This window comes from Colobus angolensis, unplaced genomic scaffold (assembly GCF_000951035.1).
Source record: "Colobus angolensis palliatus isolate OR3802 unplaced genomic scaffold, Cang.pa_1.0 Scaffold56, whole genome shotgun sequence".
Taxonomy (NCBI): Eukaryota; Metazoa; Chordata; class Mammalia; order Primates; family Cercopithecidae; genus Colobus; species Colobus angolensis.
In genome coordinates this window covers 921,396-947,126 of record NW_012119154.1, presented here as the reverse complement: position 1 = coordinate 947,126, position 25,731 = coordinate 921,396, and the positions used below count along the sequence as shown (strand labels likewise).

Here is a 25,731-nt window from a genome sequence, read left to right as displayed (position 1 = left end):
TACCCTAGAACTTAAAGTATAATAATAAAAAAAAAAAAAGCCAAAGTGTCCTCTAGCATGTAAGAAACAAAATTCCAAATTTCATTTCAAGTTAAAGCTCCTGTGCCCTACAAGCTAGCGGTACACTTCAGGCTGCCAGTGGTTCTCCTTGACCATCTATGCTTCTTCTTCTCCCCCGCTATGTTCTAAGTCCTCTGTGGCTGAAAGAGTTAGATATGGAGAATACAAGAGAAATTGCAGAAAATATATTTATTTATCTTCTATTATGGCAATCTAGGATTGGTGCTCTCTGGGCTTGAAGTATTTTTTTTTTTTAACTACAGTGTGTTTTGTGGGTTGTTAGAGGGTCTTCTCTCCCAACTAGGAACATCTGATGACAACTTCCTCGAGAGGAGCAATGTCTTTTTTTTCAGTTGGTTGCTTTCAACCTATATCTCATTATCATATTCTGCCTCCTTCTGCTTAGGTTGCATGAAGGCAGAAAGCCCTTTTGGGTGGAGCCTCTTTTAAAGTGACCCCTGACTCTTCCCATTTTGTCTGCATCATTGCTTCTGAAAACTGGAATAACGCTGGCCATTCCCAGTGCTGCCATCTGTCTTCAGTTTTCACTGTGTAGATTTCTCAGGGAGAAGTTTTATATCAATATACTGTATTGCTCAAGCTCTAAGACACATTCATCAGGTATTCTAAAAAAAAACAAAAAACAAAATAAAACAAAAAAACAAAAAACACCCTTGTACTTCACATGAGGTAAAGAAACATGACCATCTTCTTTTTCCCAAGACAGGGAGGAAGGAGGTGTAGAGAAAATACCACAATATACCAAAATTTCCTCCCCTAAAATTTTCCTTTTCATTTCTTTTCATGCCCTTCCCTTCTCTTTCCCTTCCCTTCTCTTTCCCTTCCTTTTCCCTTCCCTTTCCTTTCCTTTTCCTTTCCCTTCCTTCCTTCCTTCCTTCCTTCCTTCCTCCCTCCCTCCCTCCCTCCCTTCCTCCCTCCTTCCTTCTTTCTTTCTTTCACAGGGTCTTGCTCTGTTGAACAGGCTGGACTGCAGTGGCATGATCATAGCTCACTGAACCCTTGAACTCCTGAGTTCAAGGGATCATCCCACCTCAGCCTCCCAAGTAGCTAGGACTACAAGCATGTACCACCACCAAAAAAGTTTTGTATGTTCAACCTCCAACCTTTTATAAAATTGGGTTAAGGGATGCCAAGCTAGTTTGGCACCTCCTTGTAAATTCTGCATACATACTCTTGTACCTCACTTTGTGATGCAAAAATAATTATCTTTGTCCTTAGCTTGAGGTTCTAAAGACTTTCACTAAAATCTGAGTGTATCTAATAATTTTAGAATTTTCAAATTAGGTTCTCTCCCAACCCAAAGCAAAACACAGACAAATTTTAATTTTTTAATTTAAAATTTAAATTTAAACATTTTCAAGGCAGCTCTGTAGTAAAAACTTCCAAGAACCTAAAAGCTTATAAAGTCAAAGGTTAATACCAGTAACTCCAGATGAGACTATAGGAAGGAGTGAGTACCATGATCATCACATTCCAGTAAATCCTGTAATTCTGAGAGAGAATATTATATCCTTAATATGTCTATATTACTTTGGGGAGTTTGAACTTGAGTTTTCTCAATCAGTTTTATTAAATTTTCAGTGGAGGATAAACAAAGTAATAATTACAGAAAGAGACGAAAGACACTTAGACTAAAAATTTATGTAAACTTATGAATATAAATAAATGATTTTTGATAAATGAATAAGCATGGAAACGTTTGGAGCAAGAGTGAGGTCTGAGACTAAACATATGGCTAGACAGAGAAGATAATGCTCTATGTCTGAGAAAATCCCTAGCTGTGTCCAAAATTGAAGTTTGTAAACCACTATTCTATGTAATCTTGTTTTAATCAGGTATTATTGACCAACTGAAGGCCTTAACCTCATTTTTCCTTTCCCATTTCCTTAAGGAAGAAATCGAATGTCTCTTTTCAACAACTTTTGACTCACTGAACAAGGTTTATGCTATTTCTACATACTAATGTGGATTTAAAAAAATCAAGGAAAAAAATACGTAAGGGTTTGTCCACCAGTGAGGGCAGTGGAGAGAAATTTGAAATCTGGCAGAAATTCATGTCTTCTGTTGGTTCCTATTTTAAGACTTTTGTCCTCTACAAAAGAACTAATGAAGATGTAATAAATAATAACCTGGGGTTATAGCAGGATAAATCTTACTTTTCAAACTTGAATGTGTAAGCAATGTTGTATTACCTCGTATTTGCAAAATCAAATTGAATGTGACAGTGCTCATCCAACCAGGATAATAAGAAATTGGATCTCTGTTATTTTGGGGCCACCTTTTACATTCCCTAGGTTCACATAAATCGGAAAGGCATTGTGCCTAAAAGGTGCTTGAAAAATGAGGGCAGATCACTGCTCTTCAGCCCATCATGGTTACATGAATATTATTTTTGTTCACGTCCCTTGAAGTTAGGCAACCCAACAGCTTCTTTGCCACACCTTGACAAAAGAATCTTTTCAGAGGCTAGGACTCTTGATAGCATGGGTTCAACTTCCCTGGGTACACCATGGTGCTATTCTTCTCCAAGGTACTGCCACATGCCCAGGGCACTGACAGACGTTTGTTCTCTTCTAAGTGTGTGAGACTATCTTCTCTGCCTTGCTGTTCCTGTGTCTCCCTTGCAGTGGTCCTGGCCTCTGTGTTCCCAGTCCGTCCTGCCCACCCTCAAGGAACTCAGGTCAGGAAAACAAGCAAACCCTGCTTTTGACCATCACAACAGAAAACTCCCCTGACATATGAAAATGTAAGGGGCCTGATTACTTTTTGCAGTAAAAGAAAGAGAAAAATACAATCAAGACAAAAATTATTATCAACCAACCAGTGGTGTTTGGTTAATTGTAGGGAAGAATGTCCTAGCTATGTGACTTTGAATATTAGAATAGATAGGGAAGTGACAGTCTTTCCTTCCCATCCCTTGGTATTCTACTTCTTTACTCTGCCTATTGCACTGATTTTTCTACATAGCACTCAAAAATAACTAACATACTATATTGTTTTTCTTATTTATTTATTACATGTCTTATTCCACTAATTTAAATTTTATGAGGGCATTCAATTTTGTCTATTTTGTTCACTTTGGAACCTAGAAGAATTTCAAATAATAGGAGTTCAGTAAATATTTATTGAGTAGTATAAATAGACATATTTCATTCAAGGTGGCATGAAAAACAACCCAGTAAGGAAACTGGAGATGAAAACAAAAGCCTGCTACATTTTTAAATCCTGAATTATGTGACTACCCTCTACAAAGGAAAAAGAAAATTTTATAAACATAATGATCACCTGATATTACAGTGATACTAAAATAATATAAAACTTCATTTTGGGTAAAGTATTTCATAGGTCAGTGATTTATCCTCTAGTATTGGTAGCATCTTTTTTCTTGAAAAAAATGTGTGTCTAATGTCAAGCATAATGTTATATAAAAAATGGTACATAACTTTAAAGTAATTCAATCAAATGTTCTCAGTATGACCAATCTGGGGAATGGGAGAACCTTATAACAATACTCTAGGTACAATGACAACATCTATAATCTAAAATTATCAATTCAAATATCAATATTAAGTTTAACTGCAAATATAAGCATCTCCAATTTAGAAAATGTATCTTTTAGACATAATGTTTATATATTTAAAATCTAGAAAACTGGAATGACACATACTTACAAACTTCTTTATAGAGCTTCAAAAATTCATTGATATGATTTCAAATATTGATCATTTCTTTAAATTATTTCTTATATGTCTTTAGCAACATGTGGATATAAGTCATAGATCTCATAATCTAAAGAAATAAAACATTATTATCCTTTGGACTGCATCACCACTAAATGTTTAAAAACCAACACTATCACCTATTATAAAGTATCTGTCTAGAGATTTATGTCAATTGCTGCTATTTATACATTCAAAGTTGCAATGTAGCTCACTGACTCTAACCATGTATTGCACTGACGCATCATTCTATTTACTATTGTGCCAAAGCTATCGCTCTTTTCCTCTGTTGGGCAGATCGTTTTCACTTAAAGCAGTTCAGTAGAAACTTAATCACTAGGATATCTTGTCTTCTTTAAATTGGATTTCTGCAACAGCAACCAGTAATCCAGACAGTAAGAACATTCCTGTTCCTTTGATACAAACTAGAAGAATGCCACATTATACCCATTTGCATTAGAGAAGCCATAGCTTTAGTTAGCTTCCTTGGCTTTCTAATAATATCTGCCTTCCTGCTCACCTGTCACTTTAACATAGCTTCATACGATCTTCAAACAATCAAATCTGGATTATTTAGACAGCTTATTCAAATTATTGAATACTTGAAGCAAATATTGCTTAAAAAAATTACTGAGTTGTTGCTTACTCTGCTTAAGTTTCCTACAGACACAAATAGTAATTTTGCTTCCTTAACTCAGCAGAATTTTAAGATCAAAACAACTTGTGTATCCCACTCCCCATGCCACTGGAAAGTGTAAATTATTAAAGCTGACAAAGAAAAAAAAGAAAAAGAAAAAGAAAAAAAAAGGCTAGCTCTGTTTAGTGTGATCCCTTACATCAGATTGAGAGATAATGCCAAGAATGCAACGGGCACTAGAGAAGAAATTAGGCAGAGAAAAATAATAAGAAAATTTGGGAGTCAAATCTTTATACTGTAATTCCATTACCTGGCTTAAAATTATTTGAAAGTATCAAGACAGAAGATCAAATTCCTAACTGGGTACTCCCTGCAACATTGCAGGTAGGGGTAGGGAGGTAGGAAATCAAGCACTTTATGATAAAATGGCTCCAATGAACCAATCAGAAAAATCACAAGGTACTAGATAAGCTTTGTATTCACCTAGACTTTAACATATATTTACTAAAGATTTTGAATATCTAAGCTCTTTTCCTATCTGGAAGGAATACACAACTGCTGCATGTGGCAATATTTTTTAAAGAAGCCCCAATTTGACATTTTAGGTTTGTCCATTATCTGGAGTGACATCCTTTTAGAAAACAATTTTTATACCACCAATACACCAGTCATATAGTGTGATAGACCTGAAATCAGATTCTGAGAAGAGAAAGTGAGAGGGCTCTGGTTGTCACAGCAGAGAGAAAATCAGGCACCACCAAAAGAAGAAACATATTTAAAAGGACAAGGGAGTTTAATGTCACAATCCTGCCCAAGATTTTCCTGGCTTCTTCAGTACCACAGCTTCGTAAATACTTTCATACATTCCATAGAGTAAACACAATAAATGCAATGCACATTCACATAAATATCTTCTTTAGTTAATTCCAGCACCACACAGAAAATATTTTTGGGAAAATAATCTGCTATACAGTGGTTCTTGAGATTTACCAAGGACAGTGACTTCTGTTGCCCAGGCTGGAGTGCAGTGGCGCGATCTCAGCTCACTGCAACCTCCACCTCCCGGGTTCACACCATTCTCCTGCCTCAGCCTCCCTAGTAGCTGGGACTATAGGTGCCCGCCACCACACCTGACTAATTTTTTTGTATTTTTAGTGGAGACAGCGTTTCACCATGTTAGCCAGGATGGTCTTGATCTCCTGACCTCGTGATCCGCCAGCTTCGGCCTCCCAAAGTGCTAGGATTACAGGCATAAGCCACCGTGCCCAGCCAAGAATATGTATTTTTAAGGAGCTCTACAGCAGAATGTGATGACCAGCAAGCCTGGGAACCAAGAGTAGATCAAAACAAACAAATATAAACAAACAAATAAAAAACACAAAACGAACGACGACAACAGGATAGCAACATTTGTATTAATAACAACCAGTTACTGCTATGTTAAAAGGGAATGAAATAAATCCTAGGTTTTAATGGCAACATGAAGAGCCTTCAAATCCACAGCAAGAAATCAATGCCCTAAGCATGACTAAAAGACCTTTCACATCTTTATTCAGCTTTGAAAGACCCCGGTTAAAGGTTAAACTAATTAATCAGGTTGGCTGAATTAACAACAGTTGATCAATAAGAAGGCCTGTGCAGTTTTCCAGTTTACAAATGATAGCTTATTATGAATTTGGTATGCTTATGAAGATGAGAATCAGATGTCCCAATGTAAATTTCAAACAGGTTGACAAACAATATAAAAACCTGGAGTTCATAATCATAAGATCTGAGCTTGAGTCCTGGTTCTGCTGCTGTGTAACCTCAGGCAAGTCACTTAACTTGAACCTTAGCACTCTTAACAACAAATGAAGATTATGTGAGATTATCATTTGATGTCTACAGTCCAAAAAATGAGATAGGAACTCTATTCACAATAGAGAGAAGTTGGCCGTGTATATATTTAATTTCTATAGGAGTTCTACAATTTAATGAACCTAATATTTTAAACTTACTAATTTATTCAATGCTTATATAGTACTGACAGGCACCATCCTAAGCGCTTCATAGATAACTCATTTAGCTTTTTAACAAGCTTCTAAAGTAGGTACTAGAATTCTCATTTTATAGATGAGAAAGCAGAGGCACTGAGTTTAGAACTTGCATAAGTTTACATAGAGAGTAAGACAGAGCTGTAATTCATACACAGACAACCTAGCGAGTTTCTGTGCTCAGCCACTACAAAATGATATTGTTTCACTACAAGGTAATTCTATTGCCTAACTATCAAAGATGGTGTTATAAAGAGTTCCTTAGCTCATATCATAAAAAAAAAAAAAGTGGTGTTGAAAATGATGAGAAACTGCTATGTGGCATTGGTCACTTTCATATTGCTTAGGAAAAAATTTTTAGGACAATTAATCAGTAGTTAAAAATTTAAATCATCAATGAACTGTACATTTAAAAATGATTAAAATGGTAAACTCTATCCTATATCTCTTTTAATGCAATTTTTTAAAAAGAATAAAAACACTGTGTACAGTTTAAAGTAGTTTACATATTCTGATTTCGAGATGTAGAATTTTTATTTTTAAGAAAACTGAGATTCATCAAGTCTGTAGCAAAAAAAGCAGTTGTAAACTCTGCTATGTGAAATGATAGTGAAGTATTAGTAACATATTGATGAACACAACACAAGAAGCAAATGAGCATAGAGTCAATAGATAATTTTTAAGGCCAGTGCTTATCTAAAGTGCCGTTATCTTCCACTGCTCTAGCCAGGCAGACTGCTGCAGCTAGAGACATTAAATAGAACTGCAAGAAGTGTACAGGTTTAAATCAGCCATGAAATAAGCATGCACTCATTTGCACTGAGTCTTTAAAAACTCAGGATTAGCCTACAAAATTTTAGGCAACAATATTAATGGATATCAAGACCTGAACTGAAAAGAATGTTAGTATACTTGGATGCTATTTTCTACTCCATACTTGCTTGTTTTTTATAGAATATGTGTTTAAGGGGAAACCCTGGTTGTATTTATTACAAACAGATGCTCGGATTCTATGTTTAATGATAGAATTATAAGGGCAGGTGAGAAATCTAGGTAAAGAAGATGGTTAAATATGTGATGCAGAATCAGTACATATTCTGTGAGCTAAACAAATGGTAAAGAAGTGATAATCCTAAATTTACTTTCAAAACTAGTTTAGTCAGCATTGTTTAGCATTTGGGGATACTGGATTTCACCTAATTCATGGACTGGACCTGATCCTTTACTAGAAGATACTTTAAAGGAAAGGTAGAGGTCAGAGGTATAAAGAAGAGATGATGCCATTCCTACTGAAACTATTCCAAAAAATAGAGAAGGAGGGACTCCTCCCTAACTCATTCTATGAGGCCAGTATCATCCTGGTACCAAAACTTGGTATAGATACAACAACAACAAAAAAGAAAACTTCAGGCCAATATCCTTGATGAACATCAATGCAAAAATCCTCATCAAAATACTAGCAAACCAAATCCAGCAGCACATCAAAAAGCTTATCCACCATGATTAAGTTGGCTTTATCCCCGGCATGCAAGGTTGGTTCAACATATGCAAATCAATAAATGTGATGAATCAGAAAAGAACACATGATTATCTATTGAATAGATGCAGACAAGACCTTTGATAAAATTCAACATCCCTTCATGTAAAAAACTCTCAATAAACTAGGTATTGAAGGAACATACCTCAAAATAATAAGAACCATAAAAGACAAACCCACAGCCAACATCATACTGAATGCAAAAGCTGGAAGCATTCCCCTTGAAAACTGGAACAAGACAAGGATGGCCTCTCTCATCTCTCCTACTCAACACAGTATTGGAAGTTATGGCCAGGACAATCAAGCAAGAGAAAGAAATAGTATTCAAATAGGAAAGGAGAAAGTCAAATTATCTTTATTTGCAAATGACATAATCCTATGTCTAGAAAACCCCATCGTCTCAGTCCAACTGACAAGCAGCTTCTACACAGTATCCGGACACAACATCAATACATGAAAATTGCTAACATTCACCAACAACAAGCAAACTGAGAGCAAAACTGCAAATGAACTCTCATTCACAACTGCCGCAAAAAGAATAAAATATCTAGGAATACAGCTAACAAGGGAAGTGAAGGACTTCTTCAAGGAGAATGACAAACCACTGCTCAAAGAAATCAGGACAGAAACAAATGGAAAATCATCCATGCTCATGGACAGGAAGGATCAATATTATGAAAATGGCCGTACTGCCCAAAGTAATTTATAGATTCAATGCTATTCCCATTAAACTACCATTGACATTCTTCACAGAATTAGAAAAAACTCTTTTAAAATTCATATGGAACTGAAAAAGAGTTGAATAGCCAAAATAATCCTAAGCAAAAAGAACAAAGCTGGAGGCATCATGCTACCTGACTTCAAACTATACTATAAGGCTATAGTAACCAAAACAGCATGGTACTGGTACCAAAACAGATAAAATGGCTATCCTGATCAAAACAATTTACAGATTTAATGCTATTCATTTCAAACTATCAATGACATTCTTCACAGAATTAGAAAAAGCTCTTTTAAAATTCATATGGAACTGAAAAAGAGCCTGAATAGCCAAAATAATCCTAAGTGAAGAGAACAAAGCTGGAGACATCATGCTACCTGACTTCAAATTATACTACAGGGCTACAGTAACTAAAACAGCATGGTACTAGTACAAGCATGGTACTGGTATAAGAACAGATACATAGACCAATGAAACATAACAGAGAACCCAGAAATAAGGCCACACACCTAAGCTATCTGATCTTCAACAAAACTGATAAAAATAACCACTGTGGAAAGGATTCCCTATTTAATAGAAGCTGCTGGGAGAACTGGCTAGCCATATCTAGAAGATTGAAACTGGACCCCTTCCCTACACCATTTACAAAAATTAACTCAAGATGAAATAAAGACTTAAACGTAACACCCAAAACTATAAAAACACTGGGAAAAAAAAACTAGGCAATACCATTCAGAACATAGGCACGGGCAAAGATTTCATGATAAAAGTCAAAAGCAATTGCAACAAAAGCAAAAATTGACAAATGGGATCTAGTTAAACTAAAGTGCTTCTGTACAGCAAAAGAAACTATCAACAGAGTAAACAGGCAACCTACAGAATAGGAGAAACTTTGTGCAATCTATTCATCTGACAAAAGTCTAATATCCACCATCTATAAGAACTTAAACAAATTTACAAGAAAATAACAAACAGCCCCATTTAAAAGTGGGCCAAGTACATGAACAGACACTTCTCAAAAGAAGACACACATGCCACCAACAAGCCTATGAAAGAAAGTTCAATATCACTGATCATCAGAAAAATACAAATCAAAATCACAACGAGTGACCATCTCACACCAGTCAGAATGGCTATTACTAAAAAGCCAAAAAATAACAGATGCTGGTGAGGTTGTAAAGAAAAGGGAATACTTATACACTGATTGTGGGAGTGTAAATTAGTTCAACCATTGTGGAAGACTGTGTGGTGATTCCTCAAAGATCTTGAGATAGAAATACCATTAGACCCAGCAATCCCATTACTGGGTATAGACCCAAAGGAATACAAATCACTCTATTATAAAGACACATGCACACATATGTTCACTGTAGCACTACTCACAATAGCATATACATTGAATCAACCTGGATGCCGATCAATGATAGACTGGATAAAGAAAATGTGGCACACATACAACATGAAATACTGTGCAGCCATAAGAAGGAACGAGATCATGTCCTTTGCACAGACATGGATGGAGCTAGAGGCCATTATCCTTAGCCATCTAATGCAGGAACAGAAAACCAAATATTGCATGTTCTCACTTTTAAGTGGGAGCTAAATGAGACCAAACAGACACAAGGGGAGAGACAACACACACTGGGGCTGGTCAGAGGGTGAGGAGTAGAAAGATGGAGAAGATAGGGAAGAGTAGCTAAAGGATGCTGGGCTTAATACCTGGATGATGGGATGACCTGTGCTGCAAACCACCATGGCACACACTTACCTATGTAACAAACGTGCACATCCTACACGTGTACTCCTGAACTTAAAAGTTAGAAGTGAAAAAGTAAGATGAAGAAGTATAATGCGTACTCATGAAAGGGAATAACACTTGCTTGTAATGACAAAGATAACAAAGGAGGAAATCTACAAAATTTAATACTATATCCTCCTCTTTCTTACAAATATTTGCATGACCTAATATCTCATTTTTTAAAATGCTAGGATATCATACTCCCTACATAAGTCCTGCTTCATGGTGTCAGCACTATTAATGCAATATATATGAATGTGTAAAAATAAGGTAAAGGGAAGAATTAATGAAAGGAAAATGATAAAGAATATATACCATTATAAATATACACAATTATAAACTTTCTGTTATCTAATTTTGAGTTTTGGACTTCACCATTCTTGATGGAAGAATGCAAGAAGAAGTTACTTTCCAGCTATTTACTAATTTAAGAACCCCAACATAAAAAATCTCATTATAAGGCAACTTTACTTATAAGAGAAATGACTCTGAGGGCAATTTTATGAGTCTTGTATATTGGCTTAAAAACAATGACCTGATTCATGGTTTTTTTTAACAGAAAATAAGCACTTTTAGAAAATCGAGAAAGCTATATATTGAAATTTCTTAGAAAAGAATATTGCTATTCCATTGAAGAGTCAATATGAGAAACCTAATTGATATATTTTTCATGCATTTGATGATGGAAAAGGTAGCCAACTGTTCCATTCTTTATATACTGAGTGAAGTTGGTCATATTATTTGGTTTGGACTTTTAACTTCAGTACAAGTTCACAGCTATCTAAATTTACAAGAGATGAAGTTGAGAGATGATAGAGGTGAATTCAACAATTTAGTTGGTGCTGCGAAGTCAGCATATATAAACGTGAGTGAATCCAAAAAGCAGAATAGAGATAGGGAAAGAAACTGGTTTCATTCAGTTGCAAAGAATATGAAGTATAGTATTTCCTGTTCTCCTTCCAAATTCCATCAAACAAATCCAAAGTATTCTGGAGACACTGCTGATATTGGGCTTACTCATTCACCAAGTAGTCAGATTAAGAAGGCTCTAACTGGGCGGGCGCGGTGGCTCAAGCCTGTAATCCCAGCACTTTGGGAGGCTGAGACGGGCGGATCACGAGGTCAGGAGATCGAGACCATCCTGGCCAACACGGTGAAACCCCGTCTCTACTAAAAAATACAAAAAACTAGCCGGGCGAGGTGGCGGGCGCCTGTAGTCCCAGCTACTCGGGAGGCTGAGGCAGGAGAATGGCGTAAACCCGGGAGGCGGAGCTTGCAGTGAGCTGAGATCTGGCCACTGCACTCCAGCCCGGGCGACAGAGCAAGACTCCGTCTCAAAAAAAAAAAAAAAAAAAAAGAAGGCTCTAACTTATTTCCTGCTTTCAGTAGTTCTTGACACTTCTGTTTACACTAAACTATGAAAACATTGCAGCAATGGTCTCATTTCAGTCATGTACTGAAGAATCAAAGAATAAGATGATCAGCTAGCTCTACTTGTCTCAATTTCTGGGAGCATTGTGTTTGTTGATAAAGATCATACAATCATGTCATTTTCTATATATGATCTTAGTCAAAATAAAAGATACTATTCTCCACCTTATTGTTCTCAGCATCTTTTCAGTACTCTCTCCTATAGACATGGGGTCCTAGGGAAAGGAAATAGATAATTTAACTGTATATTTAACCAGTTTCTTCCAATGAATACTAACAACTAACATTTATTGAGAGCCTACTGTATGACAAGCACATGCTAAATGCTTTACATGTATTATCTCAATTAACACTCATATCCTCTTTATAAGGCAGATGCTATCACAATTTCTATTTTAAAAATAAGGTGACTGGGCACAGTGGCTCACACCTGTAATCTCAGCACTTTGGGAGGCTGAGGTGGGTGGATCACAAGGTCAAGAGTTCAAGACCAGCCTGGCCAACCTGGTGAAACCCCGTCTCTACTAAAACTACAAAAATCAGCCAGGCGCAGTGGCAGATGCCTGTAATCCCTGCTATTTGGGAGGCTGAGGCAGGAGAACTGCAGGAGAATTTCTTGAACTGGGGCAGCAGAGCTTGCAGTGAGCTGAGACTGTGCCACTGCACTCCAGCCTGGGTGGCAGAGTGAGGCTCCGTCTCAAAATATAAACAAATAAATAAATAAAAACGATAAGGCATCTGTGATTTGTAAAAGTTAAGTGACTTGTCTTAGGTCAAGCATTAGTAGGTAGCAGAGCTGTCCTTCAAGCCCAAAGAACCTGATTCTAGAGCCTGTATTTTTAACCACTATGTTAACCACTTTGACAACTTTATTCTTTTCCTATTGTAAATTACTACCAAAGTTTTTCTTGGCAGATTATTCACAAATATATCACAGTTATAGAGTCATGTTCTAATTCCTTCAACCTTTCTTCAGGACAAAAACTAAATGATGTTTAGAAAACAAACAAAGGTTGAATCTAATAATCGCAAAATTACAGCAAATTTTATGCCAACTATGGGATTAGTATAACAAAATTTTACTGAGAGTTTGGTAGCTGTACGAGATTGTTTGCTAGTAGGAACGTGGTGCAAGAGGTTTTTAGTTTTTGTTTTCCAATGTATTTTTCCAGTGTGTTGGCTAATAAATCCGTATCCAGTTTCACTCTATTACTCTGATGGCAAAATGCTGCCAGATGATGAAGCTATAAACTCGTTTGCTAATCCTTATCACAGACTACATCTTAGAATTGGAATCCTAATGAACCTTAGAAGCAAAACACTTTTTAATTAGATGTTAATCCAGATTTACTGGTCAAATGACCACTGCAAACGTAACTTGAAAATAAGAATTCTGCCTGTTCTTCTTGGTCTCTATTGCTTCATAGGGGAGCATTGAGCAGCAAGTAAAGAGCAAGTCTACCAGAGACTTCCATCATTCAACATGTATTAAAAACCCAAAAATTTCCTCATTGTAGGTACAAATGTGAGAAAACATTCAAAAATAAATTAGGCCACTGCTCATGCATATATATGTTGGCACAGCGTACAAAGAGAAAAGAATTTGGACTTGATATATGGATTCTAACCATTGCCCTGTCATTTAGTCAACAGACGTTGGAGTAGATATGTAGCCTGAGTCTCCGTTTCTTCCATATGTCAAATAGTGATGATGTCTGTTAGACTTTAAATATTATGTTTAAAAGATCTCCCTATCTTTAGCCTATATATATATAGACTCAATATATGATTAATATAAACATTTGTGGCCTCTTTTTGTTATTGGAGTCATCACAGCACATGTTGAATGCAGTCCCTCAGGATCCAGGCTGAGGCAACAGCAAACCGACACCTCAAACATTACCAGTCACTGTGCCATGGAAAGAAAGAACTCTGGATGATATTTCACTCGCAGTTAAGTGCTCAAACAAATGACATTCAACACTTTCACTCACAAGCCACTGGCCCTACCTACCATGAGGGTGCCAAATGTGCACTTCTACTTTGCAGCAGGAAGGCAGAGATCTGGAAAGCTGATCAACAATATTAATGACTATCACAATTAGAAAGCAGCATTATTGGAGCTGTAAAGCTCAAGTTTAGCAATATGGCAATGCTCCCTTTCCATTTCCCTAGAAAATATGGGTAAACTTCATAATACAATGGATAAATACCCAAACGATCTCTGGGACCCCCACAAAATAATTCCATATCTATATAGGAATATCTTACATAAAATGATAAGCAGACCACTAAGATATATGGCCAAAAACATCCATTCACATCATAGATAAGGCAAGCTACATTTTTACTATAGGAGCATCTTAGCATCAGGGATGAACCATCTACTTCTTCTTGGCAACATAGAAAACTATAAAAGTGCAGTCTAAGCAATTACTGGTTGTACTATACTGCTAATAGGAATACATTATTTATGCCCAAGAAAAATTATAATGGCTCTATGCCACCTACAAGCTAGATGATCAACTTAAACATGCTATAAACATTAAGTCCAAATTCTGAATCAGCAATATCTACAAATCATAAATAATATTGAACGACAAGAATGACCTCAATGTTGTGTTCAGTTAAACTGATTACTATTGGGTTAGACATGTGAGCTTGTGGCAGTAAGCATAATTTCCAGTCCAGACAAATGAAAGTGAAAGGCTAACAAAAGAAGTACACCAAAGAAAGCCAACAGAAAGCTATAAACCATAAACAAAGTTAGACTACTACACTAGTAGGGATAAAACCAACAAAACTGTAATGCCTCAAGTTGAGAAAAACTTAATCAGAGGTGGTCTCTCCTTAAAACTTAAGGAACTTCGAATGCTTGAGGAACTTAAAAATGCTTATGCCTGGCCCTTTTCCAAGAGATTCTGATTTAATTGATCCAGTAGAGTGAGGTTCAGGCAGTTCTCTGTTTTTGTTATTGTTTTTGTTTGGTAAAGCTTTCTAATGCACAACGAGACTTGCATGAAGAGCAAACACTACACTACTCTACACTAAAACGCTACACGAAATCACGTAACCTATCAAGCTACAAAATAAACTTTTAAATCATGGGTTCTACAGACATGTACCTACTAAATATAAAAGAAAAATCATTTGTACTAATGGGGAGGAATTCTATACCATGCATCAGCTTAAAAAAATAGCCCTGCAGCACATGTTCATGGTTATTTCTATGAGTAATTACTAGAGTGATGTAAATGTTGAACACATACTTTCTGTAATTTTTTATTGTGATAAAATACACATAAAATCTACCATCTTAACTATTTTAAATGCACAGTTTGGTGTTACTAAATACATTTATAATGTTGTGCAATCATCACCACCATCTATCTCCATACTGTTTTCATCTTGAAAACTGAAATTCTGTGCCCATTAAACAATAACTCCCCATTCTCTGCTTCCCTCAGCCCCGGGCAGCACCATTCTACTTTGTCTCTATAATTTTGACTTTTTTGAGACGGAATCTTGCTCTTTCGCCCAGGTTGGAGTGCAGTGGGGCGATCTCGGCTCACTGCAAGCTCCGTCTGCAGGGTTCACGCCATTCTCCTGCCTCAGCCTCCGGAGTAGCTGGGACTACAGGCACCCGCCACCGTGCCCGGCTATTTTTTTATTTTTTATTTATTTATTTATTTTATTTTATTTTATTTTTTTATTTTTAGTAGAGATGGGGTTTCACCATGTTAGCCAGGATGGTCTCAATCTCCTGACTTTGTGATCCACTGGCCTCGGCCTCCCAAAGTGCTGGGATTATAGGCATGAGCCACTGCGCCCGGCAATTTTGACTGTTCTAAGTACTTCATATAAATGGAATCATACGGTATTTGTCTTTGTGTGATTGTATTATTTCACTTATCATAATATCTTCATGGTTCTGTCATGATGTAGCATGTCAGTATTTCCTTTCTATTTAAGGCAGAATAATATTCCATTGTTGGTATATGCCACTAGTTATTGCCCTGTGCTTTCTTCTAAGACTTTATAGTTTTAGGTCTTATATTTAGGTCTTTGATCTATTATGAACTCGTTTTTGTACACGGTTTTAGGTAAGGGTCTAGCTTCATTTTTTTGCATGTGAATAGCCAATTTTTCTAGCACTATTTGGTGATAAGAATGTCCTTTCCCCATTGAATGGTCTTTGCCCTACGTCAAGAATAATTTGACTATTTACATGAGAACTTATTTCTGGGCTGTCTATTCTATTCCTCTATTCCACTTGTCTATAGGTTTACTGTAGCTTTGTCCTAAGTTTTGAAATCAGGAAGTGTGGGTCCTCTAGCTTAGTTCTTCAAGATTGTTTTGACTATTCAGGGTCCCTTGAGATTCCAAATAAATTTAGGATGGGTTTTGCTATTCATGCAAAAATATCATTAGGATTTTAATAGGGATTGCATTGACTCTGTACATTGCTTTGGGTAGTATTGACTTTTTTTTTTTTTTTTTGGAGACAGAGTCTCACTCTGTAGCCCAGGCTGGAGTGTAGTGGCACAATCTCAGCTCACTGCAACCTCTGCCTCCCGGATTCAAGCGATTCTCATGCTTCAGCCACTCGAGTAGCTGGTATTATAGGCATGCGCCAACGTGCCTAGCTAATTTTTGTATTTTTAGTAGAGATGGGGTTTTTCCATGGTGGCCAAGCTGGTCTCGAACTCCTGGCTCCAAGTGTTACATCCTCCTCAGCCTTCCAAAATGCTGGGATTACAGGCATGAGCCACCACATCCGGTCAGTATTAACATTTTAACAATAGTAAGTTCCAATCTGTGAACATGGAACATGTTTCTATCTATTTATTTATATCTTCTTTAACTTTGTTCACCAATGTTTTGTAGTTTTCATTGTACAAGTATTTGATCTTCTTGGTTAATTCTCAGGTAGTTTATTCTTTTTGATGCCATTGTAAATGGAGTCATTTTTATAATTATCTTTTGGCATTCTTAGTGTATGGAAATGCAACTAAATTTCTGTGTGTTTCTGCTGCTTTGTTGAATTCACTTATTGGTTCTAATTTTTTGTGTGTGGAATCTTTAAGGTTTTCTACTCATAAGATCATATCATCTGCAAAGAAAGATAATTTTACTTCTTTCTGTCCAATTTGGATCTTTTTTTAAAGACTTTTAATTTTTGTTACTTAAAAAAGGCTTCATTTTTTTATGTAGCTTTCTGACTCTGTGCTTGTACCTTAAACAATTTCACAACAATTTTCTGCTCCTCAATAAGGAAAGCACACTTGATCCTGTCATGAAAACATTTAGTACACATGGAAATACCATAGCGCCTGCTGACATGTTTCTTTGTTTTGGACAAACGCATAAGAAATTTAGGATTTACAGCACAAACCCCTCTAAGTCTGCCTGGGCACACACCACATGCAGATTCGGTGCTTTCCCAACCTTCTTTGTATAAAGGTAAACAATTCTATTACCAGGGATTCAGGACAGCCTAGTTTTATTAGCGGTTGTATTGTAGGAAACCCTACGATGTATGTCAAATCCTGGTCCATTCTGAGTGCCTCTTGACAACATCCCTGGAAGCTAGATATCTTTTATGTCTTTTTTCTTGCCTAATTGCTCTGGCTAGAACTTTCAGAACTATGTTGAATAGAATGGTGAAAGTTGGCATCTGTGCCTTGTTCCTCATCTCAGAAGAAAATATTTTAATTCTTCATCTTTGAATATAATGTTTACCATGAGTTTTCATATATGGCTTTTATTATGTTGAGATAGTAGCCTTCCATTTACAGTTTTTTTTTTTTCAATCATGAAATGTTGTTGAATCTTGTCAAATCCTTTTTGTACATTAATTAATTAATGCAGAAATGATTAATTAATTAATGATTGTTTTTCTTCATTCTGGTAATGTGGTATATTACATTCATTGATTTTTATATATTGAACTGTTCTTACATTCCAAGATAAATCCCATTTTGTCATAGTGTATAATTATTTTACTATTCTGCTGAAATAGGTTTGTTAGTATTTTGTTGACTTTTTGCATCAATGTAAATAAGGAATACTGGCCTATAGTTTTCTTTCTTTGCAGTGTTTCAATCTGCCTTTTGTACCAGAGTAATGTTGGCCTTATAAAAAGAGTTAGGAAGTGTGCCCTCCTATCCAGGTTTTTGGAAAAGTAGGATTTGAAGGATCAGTATTTGTTCTTTAAGTGTTTGGTAGACTTCAAAGTGAAGCCATCATGTCCAGGATTCTTTATTGTGGGGAGATTTTGGATTACTAAGTCAATCTCATTACTAGTTACAGGTCTACTAAGGTTTTCTATTTCTTCATGCTTTAGTTTTGCCAGATTTTGTGTTTTTAGAAATTTATCAATTTCATCTAGGTTATCCAATTTGTTGCTGTATAACTGTCCACAGTATGCTCTTATAGTCATTTTTGTTTATGTAGAATTGGTAGTAATGTCCCTGCTTTATTTCTGACTTTAGTAATTTGAGTCTTTTCTCTTTAATTCTTAGTACATCTAGCTAAAGGTTTGACAGTTTTATTGATCTTCTCAAAGAACCAGCTTCTGTTTTCATTGATTTTCTCTATTGTTTTTCTATTATATACTTATCTCTGCTCTTATCTTTATTATTTCCTTCCTTCTAGTAGCTTTGGATTTAGTTTTTCTTTTTCTGGTCCTCTAAGTTGTAAAGTTAGGTTGCTGATTTGAAATATTTCTTGTTTTTCAATAAGTGTTTGTAGGTATAAATTTTTCCCTTAGTACTGCTTTCATTGCATACCATAAGTTTTAGTGTCCTGTGTTTTTGTTTTATCTAAGATGTGTTTCATTCATCTCTAAGTGTTAGCCTGTTTCCCTTATAATTTTTTCTTTGATGCACTGGTTGTCTTGGGGTGTGTTTAATTCCCACAAATTCTAATTTTACCTCTTATTATTTCTACCTTCATTTCATTGTGGTCCGAGATAATACTCTGCATTATATCTGTCTTTTAAAAATCTCTTGAGACTTAATTTGTGGTCCATCATGTCATCTGTTGTAGAAAATGTTCCATGTGAACTTGAGAAAAAGTGTATACTATTCTTGTTGGGTAGAGTGTTTTGTACATGTCTGTTAAATCTATTTGGTTTACTGCGTTATTTGAGTCCTCCATGTCTTTACTTATCTTCTGCCTAGTGGTCTATCCATTACTGAGAATGGGTTATTAAGTCTCCAACTATTATTGTTGAACTGTCCATCTCTCCTTTCAATTCTGGAAGATTTTGCTTCATATGGTTTAATAATCTTTTAACAGATGCATGTTTATAATAGTTATATCTTCTCGCAGTATTGACAACATCTTATTCATTAAAATATCCTTATTTTGTTCTGTTGTTGTGTCCTTTTTTTCTTATAACATTTATGTTTATTTTGTTATTATGTTTGTTTATTAGTATAGCCACCCCTGTTCTCTTTTGGTTACTATTTGCATGGAACATCTTTTCTCATTGTTTCACTTTCAGTCTATTTGTGTTTTTGGATCTAAAATGAGTCTCTTGTTAGAGAGCACATAGTAAGATCATGTCTTTTTATTCATTCTATCAATCTCTCTCTTTTGATTGGGGAGTTTAATCCATTTAAATAATTACTAATAAGGGATTTATTTCTGTCATTTTGTTATTTGTTTCAATATGCCTTACAGCTTTTTGTTCCTCATTTCTTGCCTTACTGGCATCTTTTATATTTAATTTTTTATACTGAAACATTTAAATTCCTTTCTCATTTCCTTGTGCATATATTCTATAGCTGTTTTCTTTATGTTTAACACGAGGATTACATCCTTAAGTTATAACACTTTAATGTGAATTTATACCAGCTTATCTTCCACAACATACACAAATTCTGCTCCTTTAACAGCTTCATCCCTGCCCCTTTTAGTTGTTGTCATGAAATTTCATCTTTATATGTTGTTTGCCCAAAAATATAAACTAATAATTCTTTGAAGAGCATCAGTCTCTTAAGTTATGCAGAAAACAAAATATGGAGTTATAAGCCAAAGTTACATATCCTAGCTTTTAGACTAATAATGTTAGGGCCTCACTCTGTAACCCAAGTGGTGAGTTAATACTTAATAAACTCATATATATATATATATACACACACACACTAATAGGATATACACACACACACACACACACACACATATATATACACACACTAATAGGATATATAGACACACTAATAGGATATATATACACACTAATAGGATATATATATATATCCTATTAGTTCTACCCCTCTAGAGAACGCTAATACAGATTTTGGTACCAGGCATGTTCTAGGGGAATAGAATATTAAGGATGGAGTTCTTCTGTTGGTTTGGGGGTTTCTGGAGTTGGCTGCTTAATATGATAGACCCCAAAATGCTAAGGACTCTACTTCTAATAGTATAGAAAACACTGATACTCCATGGTGTGAACTTTTTATGGAGTTAGCCAAATAAATGCATTTGACACTCCTGATTCACTGCCCGTGAGAGGCAAGGAGTTTAGTGACTCTATACATAATACATTTGACCATATGTGAAGAACCAGGGAATATAATGAAGCTGGTTGGTTGCTCCTAAGTTCAGTGGACAAAGTGATGAAAGCAAAAGATGAATTCAGGGATTCTAACTCCCGGCTTCAGAAGAAGCAGATACTAAGCCTCAAATCTGCTAAGATTGCCCTGAGTGAGAGTCTTATCTCCTGTAGAGGAAGAGCTGAAATTGTGGAAAACAGACACAAGCTCTTATCATGCGAGTGGCTGACCTGCAACAAAAGGTGCATGTACAGCCTCACCAGGTGTCTATTCTAAAAGTAAGTGCATTGATTGGAAAAGAATGGGACCCTGCATTGTGGAATGGGGACATGTGGGAGGACCCTGATGAAGCTGGGGACACTGGATTTGTAAACTCTGTAGTGGCAGCTTCCCCTCCTCGACCAATGCTGCCATCAGCCTTTCTGCCTTTGTCTGAGGAGATAAACCCTGCATTGCCTGTGGCAACAGTGATGGCTTCCCCTGAGGCAGCTGCCAGGCAAAATAATGTTGATTCTCCTCAGGAGCCACCCTCAACACTCATGTTATCTTCTAGACCTATAACTAGACTAAAGTCCTCACCCCTAGACGTGAGGTTGAGAGTGTGAGCATGAGTAGGTGTGCTACACTCAAAAAGGGCTGTTTGAGTTCTCTAATTTATATAAACAGAAATCTGGTGAACAGGCATAAAAATGGATATTAATGGTGTGGGATAATGGTGGAAGGAAGACAGAATTGGATCAGGCTGAATTTATTGATTTGGGCCCATTAAGTAGGGACTCTGCTTTTAATGTTGTAGCTTGGGGAGTTATAAAAAGGTTCTAACAGTTTATTTGCTTGGTCACATGAAACATGGATTAAAAGATGGTTCACTGTGAGCAGCTGGAAATGCCTAATCTTCTTTGGTTCAATGTAGAGGAAGGGGTCCAAAGGGTTAGGGAGATTGGGATGGTGGAGTGGATTAGTCACTTAGACCTACTTATCCTAGCTGGGAGGGTCCAGAAGATACACCCTTGACCAATGCCTTGCAAAACAGATTTGTGAGGGCAGCATCTGCAATTTTGAGGAGCCCTGTAATTGCTCTTCTCTGTATGTCAGATCTAACAGTGGGAACCATGGTCACTCGACTACAAAATTTAAATACAATGAGAATAATTGGATCCTGAGGTAGCAGGGGCCAAGTGGTAACACTCAACCATTAAAGGCAAGGTGGGCATATCTACTGTAATGGACAGCAGAGGCAAAGCAGCAATCAGAATAGTCTGACTTGTGTAGAGCCCACTGGTATTGGCTAGTTAATCACAACGTTCCTAAAAGTGAAACTGATAGGAAGCCTACTGCATTCCTACTTAATTTATACAAGCAGAAAACTAGGTTGAATGGACAAAAGACTAATTTCAATTGGAAAAACAGAGAACCACACCCCCTCAATCAATTTCCAGACTTGATCCAGTTTACAGACCCAGAACCACTCGAATGAAGGGGAGGCCGGGTCACCTTGAGGAAGGACCCCACTACATTACCAACAATTTATACAGTGAATCTTTCTCCCGTACATCCCCAAGGAGACCTCTGGGCTTTCACCCAGGTAACTGTGCACTGGGGAACGGGAAATGATCAGAAATTTCAAGGACTACTGGACACTGGCTCTGAGCTGACGTTGATTCCAGAGGACCCAAAATGTCATTGTGGTCCTCCAGTTAAAGTAGGGGCATATGGAGGTCAGGTAATTAATGGAGTTTTAGCTCAGGTCTGACTTACAGTGGGTCCAGTAGGTCCCTGGACTCATCCTGTGGTCATTTCCCCAGTGCCAGATTGCATAATTGGCACAGACATATGTAGCAGCGGGCAGAACCCCACACTGGCTCCCTGACTGGTAGGGTGAGGGCTATAATGGTGGGAAGGGCAAAATAGAAGGCATTAGAGCTGCCTCTAACTAGAGAAATAGTAAATCAAAAACAATATCGCATCTCTGGAGGGACTGTGGAGATTAGTGCCACCATCAAGGACGTGAAGGACGCAGGGGAGGTGATTCCCACCACATCCCCATTCAACTCTCCCATTTGGCCTGTGTAGAAAACAGATGGATCTTGGAGAATGACAGTGGATTATCATATGTGTAAACAAGTGGTGATTCCAATTGCAGCTGCTGTACCAGATGTGGTTTCATTGCTTGAGCAAATTAACACATTTCTTGGTACCTGATATGCAGCCACTGATTTGGCAAATGCCTTTTTCTCCATTCTTGTCCATAAGGCCCACCAGAAGCAATTTTCCTTCATGTGGCAAGGCCAGCAATATACTTTTACTGTCCTACCTCAGGGGTATATCCACTGTCCAGCTTTGTGTTGTAATCTTATTCAGAGAGACCTTGATCACTTTTCACTTCCATGAGGTATCACACTGGTCCACTGCATTGATGACATGCTGACTGGATCCAGTGAGGAAGAAGTAGCAAACACACTGGACTTATTGGTGAGACATTTGCATGCCAGAGGATGGGAAATAAATCCAACTAAAATTCAGGGAACTTCTACCTCAGCAAAATTTCTAGGAGTCCAGTGGTGTGGGGCTTGTTGAGATATTCCTTCTAAGGGGAAGGATAAGTTGCTGCATTTGGACTCTCCTACAACCAAGAAAGAGGCACAATGCCTAATGGGTTTATTTGGATTTTGGAGTCAACGCATTCCTCATTTGGGTGTGTTACTCTGGTGCATTTATTGAGTGACCCAAAAGGCTGCCAGTTTTGAGTGTGGTCCAGAACAGGAGAAGGCTATGCAACAGGTCCAGGCTGCTGTGCAAACTGTTCTGCCACTTGGGCCATATGACCCAGCAGATCCAATGTTGCTTGAAGTGTCAGTGGCAGGTAAGGATGCTGTCTGGAGCCTTTGGCAGGCCCAAATAGGTAAATCACAGTGGAGGCCTCCAGGATTTTGGAGCAAGGCCCTGTCATCTTCTGCACATAACTACTCTCCTTTCGAGAGACAGCTCTTGGCCTGTTACTGGGCTTTGGTGGAAACTGAACATTTGACTATGTATTAGCAAGTCCCCATATGACTTGAACTGCCTATCATGAACTGGGTGCTTTCTGACCCATCTAGCCATAAACTGGGTTGTGCACAGCACCATCCCACCATCAAATGGAAGTGGTATATGTGATCAGGCTCAAGCAGGTCCTGAAGGCACAAGTAAGTTACATGGGGAAGTGTCTCAAATTCCCACCGTCTCCACTCCTGCCACCCTGCCTTCTCTCCCCCAGCCTGAACCAATGGCCTCATGATGAATTCCCTGTGATCAGCTGACAGAAGAAGAGATCGTTCTGCATGATATGCAGGCACCACACTCAAAAGTGGACAGCTGCAGCACTACAGCCCCTTTCTAGGACATCCCTGAAGGAAAGCTGTGAAGGGTAATCTTCCCAGTAGGCAAAACTTCAAGCAGTGCACCTGGTTGTGCACTTTGCATGGAAGGAGAAATCTACAGATGTGTGATTATACAGTGATTCAAGAGCTGTAGCCAATGGTTTGGCTGGATGGTCAGGGACCTGGAAGAAGCATGACTGGAAAATTGGTAATAAAGAAATGTGGGGAAGAGGTATGTGGATGGACCTCTCTGAGTGGTCAAAAACTGTGAAGATATTTGTACCCCATGTGAGTGCTCACCAACAGGTGACCCCAGAAGAGGAGGATTTCAATAATCAAGTGGATAGGATGACCACGTTCTGTGGACACCACTCAGCCTCTTTCTCAGTCATCCTTGTCATCACCCAACGGGCCCATGAACAAAGTGGCCATTGTGGCAGGGATGGAGGTTATGCATGGACTCAGCAACACGGACTTCCACTCACCAAGGCTGACCTGGCTACAGCCACTGCTGAGTGCCCAATTTGCCAGCAGCAGAGACCAACACTGAGTCCTTCTAAGAATTAATTTAGAGGGAAATGATGTTGAAATAGTGTATGAAGTAAGATTTAGTCAGCTATAACCAGTGAAAATTATACATGACTATCATTCTTCATCTGGTTTTAGAAAAAGTGATCAGACAATATGTACAATTTACATACTTCTCCTCTAGAAAATATTTTTAAAACTCTACATTGTTTAACTATACATTACTTTTTGTGTAAGTGGTCCTGTCTTTTTCTGAAGTCAGGGGCATGTATTTAATATCTGGATCAATGTGATGCAGTATAGAGATAGTATTTGAGGCTATAGGAGCTCCAAAGTGGAAAGGACCATAAAAGATTAAATCCCTGGGAATTCTAGGCCATAGAGTGTAAATTGGAGTCAATACAATCTCCATCTTCAAAGGAAGGGAAATCTCAGCTATCCCGAGCTAAGATTCTAAGGTCAGCTTCATGAGCAGCTAAAAGATTCCCCTATCCTTTATAAAGAGGCCCAGATGGAATATTCTATCCTGTCTTCTGTGATTGCCAGCAGAAGTATCTAGGAGCACATTCAAAACATCAGAGCAGATGCCTCATATAAAGATGACTGGATCACAGCTAGCATGAAATTGATTTATATGGTGTTACTCCATACTTAAATGTTTTCACAAAAACAGCCTCCCCTCTTACCTGCTTCAAAGTGAATAGTATAAAATACCGTACAAAATAGTAAAAAATACATAGTTTTTACTATATATTTGCCAAAGATATAGTAAAAGCCCATTTAAAATTATCCCTAATATTTAAAGATTTAATTTTACTGTGGATTAAATTGCATGTTTTAAACACGTATATGTACTTATTTGTATTTCTAAATATGTACATATCTCACTATTAACAAAACAAAAAAACATCCAGCTGGACGCAGTAGTGTGTGTTTGTAGACTTGGCTACTTGGGAGACTGAGGCAGGAGGATCACCTGAGCCCAGTAATTCAAGGCTGGCCATTGCAAAAAGAAAAAGAAAAAACAGAAAATACTAAAATTAAGTAAAAGGTATCCACATTTCTGACATCTACTTTTTATCAAGTTTTAATGAAAGCATGATTTGCAGATGAAAAGTTTCAGTATTAGAATATAAACACAGGTCATTTAATTGGTTTATACTTATTAAACCAAATACTTGGAAATAGGTCCAGTTTACCTATTCTCATCAATTTGAGAAACTATTAGGTTGGTGCAAAAGTAATGGCAAAATCGCAGTTACTTTTGCACTAACCTAATAGTCTATCCATAAAGTGTAGTGTGAGATTTAAAGTTTAAAA

The 25,731-nt window shown here is 37.2% G+C and overlaps 1 protein-coding gene across 1 annotated transcript in view; it reads right to left on the bottom strand.

Moving 5' to 3' along the window:
* The window catches only part of ZCWPW2 (zinc finger, CW type with PWWP domain 2), a 108,801-nt gene that overhangs the window by 66,545 nt on the left and 16,525 nt on the right, over window positions 1-25,731 (bottom strand). The window lies entirely within an intron of this gene.